This window comes from Poecilia reticulata, linkage group LG5, assembly GCF_000633615.1.
Source record: "Poecilia reticulata strain Guanapo linkage group LG5, Guppy_female_1.0+MT, whole genome shotgun sequence".
Taxonomy (NCBI): Eukaryota; Metazoa; Chordata; class Actinopteri; order Cyprinodontiformes; family Poeciliidae; genus Poecilia; species Poecilia reticulata.
In genome coordinates this window covers 20,234,847-20,237,300 of record NC_024335.1, presented here as the reverse complement: position 1 = coordinate 20,237,300, position 2,454 = coordinate 20,234,847, and the positions used below count along the sequence as shown (strand labels likewise).

General features: G+C 34.9%; 1 protein-coding gene across 4 annotated transcripts in view; it reads right to left on the bottom strand.

Annotated features, from left to right (window-relative positions):
* hipk1b (homeodomain interacting protein kinase 1b) overlaps positions 1 to 1,382 on the bottom strand; it is a 15,875-nt gene extending 14,493 nt beyond the window's left edge. For all 4 annotated transcript variants that reach the window (XM_008409335.2, XM_008409337.2, XM_017304999.1 and 1 more), the window contains exon 1: positions 1,047 to 1,382. The gene's annotated coding sequence lies outside the window, so the exon portion shown is untranslated. The remainder of the gene's footprint in view (positions 1 to 1,046) is intronic.
* Positions 1,383 to 2,454: the final 1,072 nt, after the last annotated feature.

The following is a 2,454-nucleotide window of genomic DNA, read 5'->3' as shown; positions in this document are numbered from 1 at the left end:
CAGTCTCTGCTTGAAGCATCTCTAGAAACTGTGGTCACAGCATTAGAAGAGAAACGAAAAGGACTGCTTATCTCGTCTCAACATAATTTTACAGATAAACTTTGAAACATGAGCATGGATGACAGTAGAGATTAACTGTGCACTAGAACACTGTCACACATCATGGGCTGCCAAACAGCAAAGGCCTGTCCTCACAGGGAAAATGCAAGGACAAAAAAAAATAAAAAATACAAAATAAAAATAACCAAGGCCTGGACAATATGCTCACCAATACCGACTTACATTAACATTTACTGCCAATTCTGTCCTGATCTAATGAGATTAGGACAACTAAAACAAGCCCAAAACGTTGTAATCTGAAGCTGCCAACGTGCTCTGTCTTTCAGGGGACATTATTATATTTAAATCATTAATTTATCAGAGAACAAAAGAGATAAAAAATATATATATATCTAAAAGATATATATTTTAGTTCTATGCGGACAGGTTGATAAAAACAAAAAACAAAACAAGAACCTTGGAAATCGAAAGTGTTTCTTAATATAATCCATACCTGTATAATTACATGCGACAAACTAATCAGCAAAGCATCGTTATGAGACTGAAATACAGAAATTGTATTTTTAAGGATGGCTTCATGTGCTGTACCCAACTAAAGCAAAATTCACCACAATATTTTTTCAAAGCAGATAAGCTAAAAAAAAAAAAAAAAACCTTTACAAAGAGGCTATTACTGACTGAGTGTTGAAGAACAGATTTTCCCAACACTGATGTTAGAATATATACATGTATATGTATTAAAAAGTGTATCTGTGAGTTTCTGTTAGTTTTTAGCCCAAATGTATTCATAAATATGCACACCACTGAAGGATTTTTCAATCAGAAGCACAAAGATTGTTACTCAACAGACTAAAGCTAGCATGCTAACGCATTATCTCTTGACACCCATGGCCTCAAAAATCCAACGTTTTAATACACAAAAATGAAACCAATGTTAACATATATGTATACATCCAAACTTACACGAATAAATAGTTGTAACCTACCGTTTTATGTCGCCTCAACAGCTTTAAATCACAGCTCCGTCCACGGTTTAAATCCCACTGGTCGGCCAGTTATCCGATTAGCCTCCGCTAGCTAGGCCTGCATTGTTTCTTCAGTCGAAGGCGAGCTGATCAGCATTACAGCGCCGAGTTCCCACAGGAAAAAGCCCAAAACTCTCATTTTCTATATAAATTAAATACTCTACTTCTAAAATATGTACAATTCATAGTTAAAAGATCGCTTGCTCTACTCTTAAAATCCGCCCTCCGTGGAGTGGCCAAATCCACTTTTCTCCGGAACGAACCACGGCCTTATATCAGCTGCAAGCTTTACGACATGTCCGGTTTCTACCGTACTTACGGTAAATTTTCCAAGGCTCGGATGCAGCAAAAATCCACATGTTTTTGGGTCTTTTTTACATTTTTGGGAGAGAATCTGAAAAACAATGCCAAATCTGCAGTTACAAAATAAATTCCAGACTCCTGTATACAGGAGTCTGGAACAGTGTGCTAAAAAGTAGAATCATTGAGAGAACAGCACTTTTGAGGAGGGTACCACATATTTACGGTAAAAATGAATTGACGTAAGTACTGGTAATTTTCCGGATTGCCTTGGAACTTTCTGTTAACGTTGGAACTGAGTGTTGTAATGTTTAGTCCTAAGTAAATACTCTTCACGCTGTTTTGAAAAGATCATGTAACTTCTCTCTAAAAGATGTTAACTGCAGGGACAAACACTTGGTGTATTTGAATACATGGAAAACATTGGTGAATGTAGTAAGTTTTATTTTAAAACATATTAGAATACAGACAATACAAGTACAATTTATTCATTTATTCTAGAAATCGAGTAGCTGCAGTTAAGTATTTACACTTTAACTAATATCTTACGAACACAGCTGTAATTGTAGTATGTGTAATTAAATTAACTATTTTATCTTATTAATTATAAATGCTTTTACTGCTACCTTTCTTGCGGTATTTGTAATTAAAATACCACAAGAAGAAACTCCCAAGCTTTTAAAATTGGAAGAAGTCCTTGTCGTCAACCTAATCTTTAACACACTTCAAGTCTGGACTCTTGATTTCAGTAATCCTGACTGATATTGTCATCATAAACAGGTTATTTAAATATCGCAGATCATTTACTGAAGTACTCAAAATGTGTGCAAAAATGATTTTAAACATCAGAACTAGAGTTTAATTTCATAATGGTGACCAATCTTTTTATGTATGTGTCCATATCTATGTAATAAGGAATAAGTGTTTTCAAATATTTTCAAAGTGCAAAAATCTATCTTTTTTGCATACTTTTGACTATTGGGCAAGTTTTGCACCTCAACCACATTCTAACCCACCACTCTCCAGGATCTGCATGTCATCATGAAGTAATTTATCTGGGCCATTTGGC